The sequence below is a fragment of the Camellia sinensis genome, chromosome 2, assembly GCF_055761805.1.
Source record: "Camellia sinensis isolate YWXY chromosome 2, ASM5576180v1, whole genome shotgun sequence".
Classification (NCBI taxonomy): domain Eukaryota; kingdom Viridiplantae; phylum Streptophyta; class Magnoliopsida; order Ericales; family Theaceae; genus Camellia; species Camellia sinensis.
In genome coordinates, this window is record NC_138962.1 from 44,401,622 (window position 1) to 44,417,942 (window position 16,321).

The window sequence follows — 16,321 nt, forward strand, 5'->3', positions numbered from 1 at the left end:
ATTTTAAATGGTCATCCCTTGTTCTTAGTGCTTCGAACTCATAAGAACAATTTGTTAATTTTATTAGCCACATCATCATAATTATATTTTGATGTGAACCACAAATCCAAAAAGGATTTTGAACACCAAAAGTCATGGTATAGTGTGACCATGAAAATTTATACTTTTTGACATTTTGAAAAATATCAAAAATTTTGAATTCATGAGCAGTGGCTTGTTCATTATTTTTGACCATATTTGTTTTAAAAACATGACTTTTGCCGAATAGGTTTTCATAATTATTTGGCAAAGTGGGTTGTTTTTCCATGTTAGCCATTAATGGCTTATGAAAATCACCCATAGATATATTATTTTCATGACTTGACTCTCTAAAATTTGATTTTTGGACCCCCCGAGTCATACATGGAACATCATTCTTAGCCAAATTTGGCTCAAGAACATGCTCTTTCGTTGTGTTAATTTCATAATTTGGCTCTTTTAAAATGAACTCTTGAACCCCCCGAGCCATTGGTGAAATCAATTCTTTGCTTTTACTATTTTTAACTATGGAAAAATTCAGAAAAAATTCAACAATTCCGACCATTAAAGCCTCAGTTAAAGACTTGGTAGTGAGAGTTGATAACTCATCATTCCATTGGCGAATTTTCATATCAAGTTGATGAATTTCTCCAATTAAATGGTGTCTTTTTTCTTCCACCAAATAATATTGTAAGGGATGAAAGTTTATTTCATCAAGAAAATGGATCTCTTCTTGAAGATCCAAAATTTCTCTTTTACGCCAATATATTTCATATTGACAAGTTCGAATGGCGAAATCCAAATCGTTTGTCATTTCTTACACTTAGCTGTCCCACCGGGCGTGCCAAAAAATGTTGGCTTATTTTTCCTACGAAGGAAAATATCATAAATGCGAGCGTGCCAGCAAGGATTGAAAAATCCTTACAGATTAAATTCAAGCCAATTATCAAGCGATTGTGTTGACGGTTCTTTTGCCTCAACGAAGAGGACTTCAAAATTGTCAAGTGTAGAGAAAAGAAAAAGTAAAAGAAGAAAAAGGGACGGAGAAAGATGATTGAGTGAACAATCGAAGTAATAATTACTTACCTCTACTCCTATGCTTCGAAAAGAAAGTGCATAAAATGCTTCGAAATGGAAATGCTGAAAATAAATGCTTCGAAATATAAATCTATGTTAAACTACTCCTAAGATAAGGAAAATGACAAGAAATATTGAAATCAATTGTCTTTGATTTAAGTTCTCACTCCTTACAATGTAGCCATTAATGGCTATTTATAGAAGAAAAAATACAGCAATAACTACTTAGTAACTACCCATTTCTTCCATCTTCATTCTTGTCTTGCCATGTGTCCTTCCACTCATCCACTTTGTCCTCCCACTCATCCACTTTGTCCTTCATATTCTCCATTATCTCTATAACTTCTTTTAACTTCCAAATGAATAAGAGGATGTCACGTGTCCTGCAATTATATAAATAATAAATAATAATAAAAATTGCAGATTTATGGTGCTAACATTTATCCAAAAAAGTCTATTTATAAAATAAAATATAATTTGTTCATTTATTTATTTATATTCAATAAATTTAATTTTTGTACAAATAATTTTTATTGTAAAATTTACAAATAAATTATTTAAATTATCGTTATAAACCTAGAGGGCAGTTCACAAAATAAAACAAGAAGAATTATCGTTAAAAAACGATAAAACATGTATTATAAATAGAATTATTATTTATGATTATAAAAGAATAGTCATTGATTATAATGAACCAACCACTATATTAAAACATTATATTAAAGTGTACACACTAACACAAAAGTTTTATAACATTTTTGCACAAACAAAATGAAATACTGTGTTTATCAACAGACAAAACGGGAGAAAGGGAATCAAAGGGAACAAACCCATTTGGAGAGGAGGTGGGCCCCACCTGCTCAGGTGGCGGTACATTGGGCAACTAAGGAGATATTTCTTTTAGATTGAGGACAACAATAGAGATTGAATGTGTATATATTATGAATTCTATTTGTACAATGAATCTAAATTCACCGTATCGATATTTTAAAATAATTTTTAAGTGAAATTTATGAATTTCTAATATTATAGTATTTGTTAATTGGATAACAGTGATCTCTTTTAAGGCAATTCTTTTTTATTATTAATAAATTTTTAATCAGCACTCCTATCTACTATCAACAATCATATAAAAGAGAAATATGTATTATAGCAACAAGGTACCGAAAATAAATAAATAATAATTGAAATCTCCATTATTTGACTATATATATAGAGGCACTTGCAAACCAAGCTCGCCACACAGACACAAATACAACTACACAGAGAATAGCCAGAAACAACATTGAAGAGCTAACTAATGGCTCAGAACAATGATTCAAAGCTTCACGTAGCCATGTTTCCATGGTTTGTCTTTGGGCACTTGACTCCATACCTCCATCTTTCCAACGAGCTCGCTCAAAGAGGCCACAAAATCTCATTTTTGTTGCCAAAAAAGTCCAAATCCAATGGGAACCTACAAATCTCCATCCCGACCTTATCACTTTCTATCCCCTCACCGTCCCACACGTCGAAGGCCTCCCTCTAGGCGCCGAGACAGCTTCTGAGATACCAATTCTCTTAACCACTCACCTAGGGACTGCCATGGACCTCACTCGCGATCAGGTGGAAACATTGCTACGCAAAGTGAAACCTAATTTTGTTCTCTTTGACACCGCCCATTGGATGCCAGAACTAGCATCAAAGATTGGCTTCATGAAGATCGTGTTCTAGAGTGCTGCTTCTGCAGTGACGGTGGCAATCCAACTAGTCCCTGCACGTAAAGTTTTCGAGGACATGACACTAATGGAGGCCGAAATGGCAAAGCCACCACCAGGCTACCCATCTTCCACCGTGGTGTTACGCAGACACGAAGTTCTAGCACCGCCTGTCATATCATTTGAATTTGGCCGTTGAATAACGCTCCATGGTCGTTTCACAACCTCCATGAAAGAATGCGATGCAATCTCTATTAGAACATGCCAACAAATTGAGGGACAATTTTGTGACTACATAGGAAGCCAGTATGGAAAACCTGTGTTTCTAACAGGACCTGTCCTGCATGAAGTGATGAAAATGGAAAGGCCGCTTGAAGACCGGTGGGCGAGGTGGCTGGAGGGGTTCGAGCGCAACTCCGTTGTGTTCTGTGCATTTGGAAGCCAATTGATCCTTGAAAAGGACCAATTCCAAGAACTTGTTCTAGGGTTTGAGTTAACGGGGCTACCATTTTTAGTAGCCTTAAAACTGCCTGCAGGAGCGGCGACGGTGGAAGAAGCGTTGCCGAAGGGGTTTAAAGAGAGGGTTGGAGGGAGAGGAGTGGTTTATGGAGGATGGGTGCAACAACCACAAATATTAGGTCACCCATCTGTTGGGTGTTTTGTGAATCACTGCGGATTTGGATCGATGTGGGAGTCTCTATTGAGCAATGCTCAAATAGTGCTTGTACCACATCTATGTGATCAAATCCTCAACACTAGGTTAATGGCTGAGGAATTGAAGGTAGCTGTGGAGGTAGCAAGAGATGAAAATGGTTGGTTTTTGAAAGAGAGTTTGTGCGAGTCTATTTGCTCCGTAATGGATAAAGATAACGAGATGGGCAAATTGGTAAAGAAAAATCATCTCAAGTGGAAAGAAACCCTAACAAGCCAAGGCTTCATGACTGACAATATAGATAGATTCGAAACATCAAGGATCCTCTAGAGTGAAATTTCTCTAAAGTTTCCTAGAGTGCTATATTGTGTGGTTGAGATTTACTGGCAAGTCACATCAGAAAAAATTGATGTGATTTGCCAGTAAATCTCAACCACACAATATAGCACTCTAGAAAAATTGATGTGATTTGCCTGTAAATCTCAACCACACAATATAGCACTCTAGAAAACTTTAGGAAAAAATCACTCTAGAAGATCCTTGCTCGATTCGAAAAACAATTGCATGAGCTTTCTGTGTGATTGACGTGTCTCTATTTTAAAAGTCTCATATTAATCTGATTTCCTATGTTTGGTTTGAGTTTTTTGAATTAAGTTTTTTGAAAATTGATTTTTTTTTACTTTTTTAGATGCATCTTACTTAGATGTATCTAAAAAATAAAAAATTTGTGAAAAAATATTTTAAAAAATTAATAAATACATAAAAATACAAAAAATGTACTGAATTCTTATATTTTTTTTGTATTTTTGATATTTAGTGAATTTTTAAAAGTTTTTTTTACAGTTTTTTTACTTTTTAGGTGTATTTATGTTTTGTGTGTCTAAAAAGTAAAAACATTACTTAAAATATTAAAAAAATTCAGTAAAAACAAAAAAATACAGAAAATAAGAAAGTAGAATTTTCTAAAAAGTATTTTGCAAAACTAGAAACCAAGCAAGGTGATTGCAATTCTATGATCTTCAGGCGTGTGCGATGTAATTTTTTTTGAGCTTCTAGTTTTTCAATGTTACTTATTTATGTATTTTCATGAGAAAGGGTGGTACGCAATTTGAAAAACAACAATGCTAGAGGGTCACAATTTTTGTGGTCACAATGGCTCAAAACTGTCAAAACGACGTCGTTTTGGGTGCAAAACATGCCAAAACGAAGTCGTTTTGACAGTTTTGAGCCATTGTGGCCACAAAAATTGTGGCCCTCAAACATTTTCCTTTGAAAAAATTGCTCAATAAATTATTAAAAATAAAAAATGTAACTTGATGTGACGTACTAACTTCCTCCTGGAGTACTTTCTCTGGTGCAAGCTCTTAAGTTTCTCGTGGGCGGTAATGATACATCCCACTAAAAGTGGTGCTCTAAAGCACCACTAATGAGTTGGCAAGCACTTTAAATAAATAAATAAATAAAAAACACGACACAAGCAGTGGGTCCCATCCACTGCCACATCACTAGTGATGCTTTTAGAGCACCACTTTTAATGGTCTCAAGCATTATTGTTCTCGTGGGTGACCTTTAAGATCCACCTCCTCTAGTTGTAAAAAAATATTTAGTTTTAAAATACAAAAAATAAATCTTTATATCAAATTTATTTTTCACTACAACAAAAACATACTTTAGTGGCACTACACTAGTGGCATATTTTTAGAAAATGCCACAAAAAATGATATTTAGTGGCACGTTTTTGAAAAATGCCACAAAACGACAAACATAAAAGGTTCTAGTGACATTTCAATGAACAAGTGTCACAAAACTACAACAAAAACATACTTTAGTGGCACTACACTAGTGGCATATTTTTAGAAAATGCCACAAAAATGATATTTAGTGGCACGTTTTTGAAAAATGCCACAAAACGACAAACATAAAAGGCTCTAGTGACATTTCAATAAACAAGTGTCACAACACTACAACAAAAACATATTTTAGTGACACCATACTAGTGGCATGTTCTTAAAAAATGTCACAAAAAGAATATTTGATGGCATTTTTTAGAAAAATGTCATAGAGCCACAAACATACAAGGTTCTAGTGGCATTTCAATTAAAAAAAGTGTCACTTCACTACAACAAAAATGTCATTACAACAAATTTACACTTTAGTGACACTACACTAGTAGCATGTTTTTAGAAAATGCCACAAAAATAAAAATTGGCATTAAATATTTTAGAAAAATGCCATAGAACCACAAAACATATAAGGCTCTAGTGGCATTTCAATAAAGAAATGTCACATCAATTTTATGACATTTTATAAAATAATGACACAAAAAATTATGTTCGTGACATTTACCAACAGATGCCACTAAACTTTAGTTGCAATGGCATTTTTTAAAAAATGTCAGGACACTAGGTAGGCACAAATTACTTTTTATGGCACTTAGGTGAAAAGTGTCATAAACAAATATTTTATAGCATTTTGAGAAATGCCACTAAGCCAAAAACTTTCCAAGCTTATAATGACATTTTTGAAAAAACAAAAAATGCCAATATATTTTCTAAATTTTTAAAATGCAGTAAATGATTAAAAATAAATGAATTAAACTCAATATACACTACAAGAAAAAACATATTCGGCGACTAAATTTCCTGACCAAAAAAATTTGGTCGCTGAAAGTATAGCTTTCAGCAACCAAAACAGCATTAGTTGCCAAAAGTAAAGCTTTTTGGCGACTAAACAATTTTAGTAGCCAAAAGTCTACAATTGGCGACTAAAACTAAGTTTGGTCGCTGATTATATGGGTTTTAGTGACTAAAAAAATTTTAATAGCCCAAAATAAAGCTTTTTAGCGACTAAAAAAATTTAGTAGCCAAAAGTCTACAATTGGCGAATAAAAATAAGTTTGGTCGCTAATTATATGAGTTTTACTGACTAAAAAAATTTTAGTAGCCAAAAGTAAAGCTTTTTGGTGTCAAAAAAAATTTTAGTAGCCAAAAGTCTACAATTGGCGACTAAAAAATAAGTTTAGTCGCCAAAAGTGGTCATTTTTAGCACCGGAGAACTAAAATCCTAAGGCGGGAATAAAATTTTTTGGTGACCAAAATTTTGGTAGCTGAAAGTGCATCTTCGACTACCAAATCTAATTTTGGTCGACAAAAGTTAAGTTTTTTAGCAACTAAAAAATAATTATAGCCAAAAGTATAGAATTGGCGACAAAAAAATATTTTTAGTCGCCAAAAGTGGTCTTTTTTATTTTGGTAGTAAATAGTTTATTTTACATAAATTATGTTCAATAAAATAATTATGTTTATACATATACTTTTATATTAATATGGATGTATGTACTATATAAATAATATATGTTGCATATATAATCATGTGATGGTATAGAGGTGTAGTGGGAAGAGTGTGGTGTATAAGGTTTATGGTGCGGAAGGTTGGCGGTTCGAGTCTCCGCAAGAGCAGATCAAATTGTTCTACAACGAATTATCGTCATGAATGGCACTTGATAGCGTCACGAATAGTGCCTACCATGACATTAAAGTGTCATTGAAAAGTTTTAGTATTGATGGTGTAATGACACTTATAAGTGTCACTAACTCTTTTTTTAATGGCGCTTGATAGTGCCACAAATAATATCTACCATGACATTAAAATGTCATTGAAAGTTTTCAGTCATGATGGTGCAGTGGCACTTGCAAGTATCTACCGTGGCATTCGTATCTACCGTGGCACCGATAAAAATGGCACTTGTTCAAAATGCCACAAGACCAAAAAATGTCATTAGAAGAATAGTTTTGTGGCACTTTCAAATGTCACTAAACTAAGAAAATGTTGCAGTGTTTGATATTATTGGTAAATTTCTAATACCGTATCGATGAGCAGCTAAGTATTTACCAAATGATCAAAGATCAAGCAATTGTAATGATTCTGCTTTGCCTTGAAGATTCAAAAACCTCTTTAGAATAATCGCAAGAAAACAATTACGTAAAAAGATTTAATTGCAAACGATGGCACTACACGTACTAATTAATATATTAATTAGTAAATCAATATATGTAATGGCATTATTTTTTTTTTTAAATTATGACCCTATCCATTATACAAATTACAAATACTCAACACCTCCAAAATTTGCTTAAAATATGAATTATTCCTTGTGATTTGAAAAATTACAAATACCACCCTGTTAGAATTTTTTATTTAACAGAATTAATTGAAAAAGTAAAATTTTTAACTGTTCACCTATACAATAATAAAATTATCTAAATTATTAATTGAAATAAAATTTTAACATTATTAAAAACTGTTAATTAATTTGATAATTTATTAATAAAAAGACATATTTATTATAAAATTAAAAACATTAAAGAGTATAATATAATTTCTAAAATCACAAGAGATAATTTGTAATTTAAATAAACTTTAGAGGTGTGTTTGTAATTTATTCTAAAAGAATTGGATAAATTTTGAAAAGGAAATGCTTAGTACACAGTACATCATATCTAACAACTACTAAGGGGTGAGCATGGTCCGGATTGAACCAGATTGAGGTAAAATCAAAATCAATCCGTTATCTATGGTTCCTAAAAAATTGAAACCAATCCAATCTGTTTAGATCGTGGAACCAATCCGAACCAATCCATTTAAATACGGATTTGATCGATTTAGGACCACAGATTTACATAATTAAATAACAAAAAATATATATAACACTTGAATTTCATAAAAATATAAATATAGTACCATGTTAGTTTCACAATAGCAACATATTTTTTCATAATAGCGACATACTATTGTAGAATTTATACAATCATAAGAAAAACTAGTTTCACCATAAGTATTTAGACCATTACAAATAAACACTAAAAACTAGCAAACAAAAGTAATAAAAAAATATATTATGCGAGTTTAGGTTTGGATTTAAGTTTTATATGAAATAAAAGAAGATACTATGTAGGAGGGTGCATAATAAAAATATAAACTATTTTTATACGGTCCGGATCGGTTCCAATCCGGAACCGTGGGATTTAATCTGGAACCAATCCGTGAACTACAGGTTTTTAATTTTTCAATCCGGAACCGAATCACGGGTTCAAAAAATCAATCCAAACCTATTGAATTAGACTAGACTGGATCGAATTACGAATTTCACGGATTCCTTACTTAGCCCTAACGACTAGCCTACTCTAACAAGTCCATATCTAAAAATAGAAAGTGTTTTCTCTGTCTTTTTGTCCTGCCCCTGTTTAGAGCATCTCCAACGGTTCACCTAATTTTTCATCAAATCTGAGTAAAAAAATGACCATTTTCTCAATCTGATATAGAATGCTCCAATGGTTAATTTTCATCAAATCTGTTCCAGGGACAACCGATTGGTCGACCGGCCGGTCGACCGATAAGGCAAAAAAATTTTTTTTTTTTTTGAATTGTTTGAATCTGCCTATTTGAACTGTTTGAACCTTTTAGTGGTCGACCGGCTAGTTGACCAGTAAGGCAAAAATATATATATATTTTTTGAATTGTTTGAACCAACCCATTTGAACTGTTTGAACCTTTTAGTGGTCAACCGGCCGGGCAACCGGCTGGTTGACCGGTTCAGCTCTTCCAACGGTCAGGAACAGTAATTTGGTAAAATCTGCAGCTTATTCTCACTTTGATGAATTTTTTGATGAATTCTCAATTTGATACCGATTTGGTGCAACCGTTGGAGTACCAAACAGTGACTTTTTCACCTAAATTTAAATTTGATGTCAAGTTTGGTAAACCGTTGGAGATGGTCTTAGATCCATTTTTTAGCATTTATAAGCACCGGCATCAATGGGCCTCTTTGGGAAGTGGGATTTTAACTCAATTGGGAAGTGGGATTTTAACTCATTTCACAAAAAAAAAAAAAGTAAGTTAAAATAATTAATAAAATAAAATGTCACATTAAATTCGTAATTTTTTTTTTTACAAACATTAAATCTAACTAAAAAAAATTCAATCATCTTTTCAAACACAAAAATTTTGACATACTAAGCCTCCGTTTGGGAAGTGGGTTGACTTTTTAATTTTTTGACTTTTTTGGCTATTTTAGCCGGACTTGGGGTCACTGTTGTGCCAAAGGCACAGCAGTGACTATTGTGCCTCATTTTGAAATGCATTATGAGTTTATTTTTATGATCTGAACCGTTTATTTTGTAAGATTTGTTGAGTAATTCAAGCCTACCAAAAATCATATTAATCGGATATCAATAACTATATGATCGAATTGCATATTTTTATACTATTTTTCAAAAGAAAAACTTCTTGTTTATTTTTTTTATTATCAATCATATAGTTATTGGTATTCGATTAATATAATTTTTGGTAGGCATGAAGTACTCAACAAATCTTATAACATGAACGGTTCAGATTATAAAAATAAATCCATAATTCACCACAAAATGAGGCACAGCAGTGACCCCAATTCCATTTTAGCCTGGGCTAAAAAGCTTGGTTTGGAAAAGACTTTTTGACTTTTTAGTTTTTTTGACTTTTTTTTGTGAGAGAAGAGTGTAATGATTATGGGTTGGATGTGATGTTTTGTTTGTTGTGACGAAAATAGCCTATTTTATTTTTTGTGACTAAAATAGCCAAAAAAACATGAAAACCTTCTTCCCAAACGGTGCCTAAAATAGCTAAAAATTAAAATAACTCATTAAAATAGCAACTTCCCAAAAATTTTACATAATAGGTTGGTTTCATAACTGTCATATTCACCAATTGCAACATCTTCTTTTAAAAAAAAAAATTTACAACTGAGGATAATTTTATTATACAGCCACTCATATCATATACATCTTTAATTGCATTTTTTTAATTATAATTAATTTTATTCTTTAATTATAATATTATTTCAAGATATTTGGTTATGACTTACATTTGTTTGTTTGTTTATTTGTTTATTTTTATTTTTATGGCTTAGAAAATATGGAATTGTGCCATTTACTTATAAGGTGTATATGACACACGCTATTTGTCTTTTTACATATCTTTTTGACAGTCTTATGAAGGTGTATTATTAATAATACTATAAATTCAAAATTTTTATTTAAAAATTATTCAAGAAACATCAATAGGTGTCTTAAATATAAACAATCATTTTCAATGAATCATTTTTCTTAAAAATAATGTTTCGCACTATTTATCATCTGACACTTGTCAATTTATCTTCTAAAACTTAACAAAAAAAAGTATTGAGTTCTATTATTTTAATTAATCAATATCAAATTGGACGTTACACGTATATATAAATTATTTTTAGAAATATGATATCTAACATAAAATCACAATGGAGTTAAGTTTAGTTAATATAGTGATATTTTATAATATGATATGTGTTACAAAATAATAATATTAATTTTAATTTAAAATAAAATTTTAATTTAAATTATTTATTTTAATAATTTTAACCTGTGTTCTATAAAATGTTACTTAGATACTTATATCTAATAAATTTAGTTAAATTATTTGTTTATTTTGATAATTTTAGTTCTATTATGCTATAAAAATATAATTATCATATACTGATTTTATATGGTATATATTAAATTATGAGATAGTAAAATAAATATTTATTTTGATATTAAAAATAATAGTTAAATTAGAAATATAATTAGTAATATAAAACTAAAAGTGGTTCTTATTATTTAATTTTAATTTTAGTTTTATATTTATTTGGCAATTAAAAATATGTAGAAATAGAGCTATACAAAATTTAGGATAAATTATAAATATAACTCCTGAGATTTGCTTAAAATACGAATTGTCCCTTGTGGTTTGAAAATTACAACTACCTTCCTGTCAGAATTTTTTATTTAACAAAATTAATTAAAAAAGTAAAATTTCTAACTATTCACGTATACAATAATAAAATTATCTGAATTATTAATTGAAATAAAATTTTAACATTATTAAAAAACTATTAATTAACTTAATAATTTATTAATAAAATGACTTATTTGTTATAAAATTAAAAACCTTAGGGGGCATAATGTAATTTTTAAAACCACAGGGGATAATTTGTAATTTAAGTAAATCTCAAGAGGTGTGTTTGTAATTTACTATTTTCTTTAATATTCTTTTTGAATTATTCACACATATTGTATATGGAGAAAATTGGCGATAAATCCAATTTAGAAAGTGTATAAGACATTAGGTCCAGTGTATATTTTTTTTATTGGTGAAAGGTCCACCATTTGTAAAATAGTTTGGTAAAAAATTCTTTTACTTATTTTGAAGGACATTTTGTTTTCAATTTTACCCCTTAATTTATCTATTGACTTATTTTATCTGTTGATTTTTTTGACTATTTGTTCAAATTATTTTCTATTTGTTCAAATTTTTCATCTCTCTGTTCAAATTTTTTTCTATTTGTCCAAATTTTTTATCTCTATCTATTTAAATTTTTTCTATATAAATTTTTTATCTGTCCAAATTTTGTGTCCAATTTTTTATCTGTTCAATATTTTTATCTGTACAAATTTTCTATCAAAATTTTATCTGTATATATTTTTATATCTATATAATTTTTTCCTTTATCTGTTCAAATACCTATCCAAATTTCATTATCTGTTCAAATATCTGTCATAGATCATCACCAAGCCAAATTTCTTTATGTTCAAAATTATTTTTAATTTGTTAAAATAACAATTCAACAATCAGTCACAGATCATCACCAGCTTCAACAGATATTTAATCTGTTAGCTTGGACTTTTCAACATATCACCACCAGCCAAATTTCAAATCACTCAACAACTATTCTAATTTTTTTTTCTTAGCTCCCCAACAGAAAGAAAAAATAAAATAAAATAAAATTGAACAAGAAATGAAACAAATTGAAAGAAAATCAAAAAAATCAAACACATTTTTTTATTTGTTCAATTTTTAAACTTATCTGTTAAATTTTTGCTGAAAAAAATTTCTATTCAAATTTTTGTTTGTATAAATTTTCTGTCCAACTATTTTTTTATCTGTTTAAATTTTTTTCCCCTATCTGTTGAAAACATCTGTTCAATTTTGTTGGACAGAAAAAAATAATAGTATAGATATATGAAGCTTTTCTGTTCAAAAACAATTCCCAAAACATACAAACACTTATCCAGATTGATATTCCAGTAGTTCCAGGCCAAACACTTATCTATTATATACTATTATACTATGTTTTGGGAAAATGCATGATCTAATGTTATTCCAGTAGACTGTATACTATTATACAACAACAACAACAACAACAAAAATCAAGCAGATCCAGCAACTCAAATCAATGTTTTCAAATTTCCTGCAACTCTTGCCACAACGAAGCAAGCCAGAGACAGAGAATAAGATCCAGAAAATAAATTAGTAAATATACACAGAGATACATATACGTATATATATATAATTGAAATTTGTATAAGAGGAGAGAGAGAAGGGTTACCACAACTCAGATCTACCACCGATCCAGCAGATCCGAAGCCTTCACATCTCAGATCTATCACAGATCCAGCAGATTTGGAGCCCTCACATCGCCAATTCAGCGATCGCGACGACTAATGTCACAGGCGCTGATGATATCAACACCGCCGCCGATACAAGCGGTGGTTCTTCGATCGACGATTGGTGATGAGTCGGCGGCAAGGCAGCGACGGAGGTGAGGAGGTGAGGAGAAGAGAGAGAGGGGGGTTCGTTTTGGCGAGGACGGCGACGGAGACGGCAACACGGTAGTGGAAGTCGGCGATCGCAGGCTGTCGTCGGAGTGGATGACGCCGACGCCGACGCCGACGAGTTGGTGGTGGAATCGGAGATCAAGGGAGGAGAGGGTCTGTTGTTTTACTTTGCCTACCGTGTAAGTCTATGTTTGGCATAATTTTTTTTTTTTTTTTTTTTTTCGGTTTTTTGTTCCTAAAAATAAAATAAATTAAAAAGTTAATAAGATAAAATGTCACATTCAAATTATAATTATTTTATATTTTTTCTTATAAAAGTCAAAAAAATAAAAAAGACACATGCAAATTATAATTTTTTTCTTTTTTCATAAAAGTCAAAAAAAAATCTAAAAATTCATCCAAAACGAAATTTTTTAGTCTCAAACTAAAATAACAAAAAAATAAAAAAAAAGTTAACTCGCATTCTAAACAAAAACTAATATATATATATATATATATATATATATATATGTGCGTGTGTGAGTAGTTTGATCTTTTTGTTTGAGTTTGGCTTTTTAGACAAAAAAAAAAAAAAACATAAACGTCTAGACTTTTAGATTTAAAAAAATCAATTTTGAATTTTTGGCTTGAGTACCCTTGTATATAGGTATATAAAATTTAAATTAATATAAATATTTTATAATAAATAATTTCATGTTGAATAAAATATTAAATATAAATTAATGTTGAGATATCAAAAACATAGACAAAAGATATAAAATATATGATTAAACACATGCTGTTTTATATATATAAAAAATTAGTTATTGTAATTGAAATTAAATTTGTATAAAACATTATATGTAAATACAAAGACATTAATGTGATTTTTTTATTTTAAACATATATTTAAAATGTACCACATAAAAAAGAAAAAAAAATACTATTTATATATATGATTAATCCCCACAATTCTATCAATTTTCTCATCATAATCTAGCAATCAAATGTACTATTTATTTTTAGTTGAAATCTCGCTGGTGAATATCTTTGAACGTAAGCAGTGGCTGTTAGTAAGATCAATATAACGAAACTTCATCAAAATAATCAATAATTTTTTCAAGGGAAAAAAACGTGCTTTTAGATCAAGCAACAGAATTGCATCTACTATACACTTTAAATGAGAACTCAAATAAAAAAAGTGGATGAGATGAACAAGCAATAGATCAAAAGACTACGGACAGACATATACATGTAATATTAAGATCTGATGAAATGTGGCGAGAAATTAATACGTACAGATTCGTAGGCGGAGAGAGATGTGGAGGAGAGATCTGAGTGAGGAACACATCTATCGCCATTTGAGAGTGGAAATAAAAAATGGATTGATCAATTACTTGATGAACTTTTTCTTCTTCTTCAATGGAGGCACGAAGTTTTGTAGAGATTTCATTTGGAAACAGATTATTTTAATAATTTTTTAACTTTTTACGAAAAGAAATGTAGAAAAATGCGAGAATTACGTGAAAACTTATAATAACTTTTTAACTAAAATTGAAAGTTACCAAACGACTATTTTAGTTGATTTTTTAAACTTTTATGAAAAGACAAAAAAGTGAAGGAAGAAGATGAACAGTATTTTTGAACAATGTTGTTGTGTTGGCAACTTTAACTTTAGGTAAAACTTATGCCAAATTTGATACAAGATATAACAAAAGTATAATTTAGCAACTTTAATAGTTCACTGTTGGAGATGAAAAAAGTGAATTTCATGCTATTTTATAGCAATAGATGCTCAGATAACTCACTATTTGAGTTGCTCTTAATATAGTTAGATTACAACTCAAAGAGTTCACCATTGCTATATTAGCTCAAACCTCTAACCCCCACCTAGAGGTGACAAATGGGTGGATTTGGCCAAGTTTAAATGTGTTAGGCACAAATTATCTTGACTAGCCCTTTTATTTTATTGAACTCTTTTCTAATGAATGCAAATAATTTCTCAAAACTAATTTTTATACAATTGCAAAAATAATTTTGAAATTGATTTTTTTCAAGGATTAAATTTAAATTAAAAAAAGACAATTACTAATTAATTAATGATTATTAAATGTATAAATATGACATAAAAGAAAGTGTAATGTGATTTACTCATTAATAAATTAGTTGCTTTATTCTTTTTTATTTATTTTTAAACTAAACAGTGGTAATATAAGTATATTTTATACTAGACATATATCATTCTAGTGTACAGGTGAAATGGATGTATTAGGGGTGTTCGTGGTTCGGTTGCGGCTAGGAAATCTCTAATCTGCCATTCGTCTGCTGATTGGATGGATTGGAAAAAATCAATCTGCATTCATCGTCCGAATCGACGGATACGAATTAAGCAGATTGACGGATGGATGCGAATTGGTTTGGCGGTTTAAACTTTTACAAATTTTGAACATAATACAATAATTTGCCTAATATTTATTTTTTTTTGGATAATAATTCAACTCAACATAACCAAAAGATTATCAAGTAAATTGTCAAATATCAATAATAAATACATATATGAAAATCATGCATTATCAAAACTATTTCATTACTTTTTTTATTCAAAAACTATTTAATTTGATTTTTTTTTAAATGACAAATTAAGCCCTATATTTTCCACACAAAAATATCAAATGTCAACCCTTACCATTTGATAAAAAGATTTCCAAATTGAAAACACAACAGAATATCTAAACAAATTGAAAACACAAAATCTTACAAATTACTAGAGGTGCTCGTAGTTTGGCGGTTTGGTTGCAGCTAAATGAACCTCAAATCTGCCATCTGTCCAAAATTAGGCAGATTGAAAAAAATAAATCCGCAACCGTCCGCTCGTTATTACGCATCTATTCAAAATGCGATAAATCGATTCGATTTGATCAGTTTGAGCGGATCGAAATATCCGCTACTCCCATAGGATGTATTGTTTTGATTTGAAGTTGTGCACAAATTCGGTTTCCTACTCATTATGTTTTCAGACCGTTCAACTGTGGACCCAGCCCAGTATGACCTCATCTTAAGTCAGACCCAAACATGTCCAAACCCGGAAATCGATGGTCGGTTTCAAGTCGGTACGGTCACCCCAGTGGCAAAACCAAAAAAATAGTTTAGAAGGGGCACTTATTAATTAAAATTTTAAATTTTTTTTTCTCATAATCAATAATAATAGACAATAATTTTTTAATTAATATTAC

At 30.2% G+C, this 16,321-nt stretch overlaps 1 long non-coding RNA gene and 1 pseudogene across 1 annotated transcript; one reads left to right on the top strand and one right to left on the bottom strand.

Annotated features, from left to right (window-relative positions):
• The first annotated feature begins 2,364 nt into the window (after positions 1 to 2,364).
• Positions 2,365 to 3,774, top strand: LOC114273964 (UDP-glycosyltransferase 79B9 pseudogene; annotated as a pseudogene).
• Positions 3,775 to 12,582: 8,808 nt separating this feature from the next.
• Positions 12,583 to 13,306, bottom strand: LOC145819532 (uncharacterized). Its single transcript, XR_014360291.1, has 2 exons — positions 12,881 to 13,306; positions 12,583 to 12,742 (listed from the first exon to the last, which is right to left on the bottom strand). It is a non-coding gene; the product is annotated as an uncharacterized LOC145819532 (long non-coding RNA).
• Positions 13,307 to 16,321: the final 3,015 nt, after the last annotated feature.